Genomic DNA, 1106 nt, shown 5'->3' on the forward strand with positions numbered 1-1106 from the left:
TTCTAAACTCCACCATTTTGGCACTTTTCAACATTTTTCTTCTCTCTTTGGTTCATCGACGATGGGAATTCATAAATAACGAGAACACATTTCAATTTTTCAGTTTAGACGAAATTCGGAGGCAGGAGAATGCTCACCAATTTGCAATGCCTCCAGGACGACCTCTACAGGCGATATATTCAAATCAAAAAATAATTTTTTTATCTTTAAACATGTACTAATAAATGCATCAAAGTTTTGTAATGATCCGCTGTATAGTTTCTCCAAAAACAATTCGTAAAATATACCTTATTTTCAGCGTTCTAAAGCAGGCTCCCCCCTTAACGCGCGTAGGGTCGCTCGTCCTTTCGGGATGCCTCGCTGCGCTTTCCAGGAGCTATCCTCCTGCGAACCAGCCGACACATTTCTTACACTTTGAACGCGTGACCAGGTCACATCTCTCTCGACACAGTTTTATATGTACTTTGGGGAGCCAGGCTTCACCAAATTTCACGGAGAAAGTCATCTCTGGGGCCCTTTTAGCGGAGTAAGATAAAAAACGGGATGATTTCCGCGACGAGAAACCCGGCAGGATCAAAGCGTACATTTCGAAAGGACACGAACGAGACGGCAGACTCGGTTTGGTTTGAGGACAGCCTGGGACGGATTCGGATAGTAGAGATCCCAACGATTTGTAATGTACAGCTAGTAGTGATTAGGAAACGTAGCGTAAAGATGTAAACTACATTGCGTATGTGCGTGCAAGTATATTGTATATTAAAAAAATTATTTAGTTATTTTATGAATAAAAAACCAAACTTTGCCGATTCAAAACTCTGCTGCCGAGCTGTTTCAATGGCCCGCACTGTCGCGTGCGTCGCCGACCGACCGATCTCCTTTCTTTTTCTTCACCGCTCTATCTAAATCTAGGTCTCTGAATCTTATCTCGAGTTCTAAATCGAATTACGTTTCCTGGGGCGGTGCATCTCGCTGCAGCTTGTCACACAAGATCCAAATATGGGAAACCGTTATTCAAATTAATACAAAAGAGTCGAATTGAAAAAGCGCCAGTCGAGATACGCTCAGAACTTCTACCTCTCTCGTCCTCCGAATCTCATCTCCTGCGG

This window comes from Ooceraea biroi, chromosome 13, assembly GCF_003672135.1.
Source record: "Ooceraea biroi isolate clonal line C1 chromosome 13, Obir_v5.4, whole genome shotgun sequence".
NCBI lineage: Eukaryota > Metazoa > Arthropoda > Insecta > Hymenoptera > Formicidae > Ooceraea > Ooceraea biroi.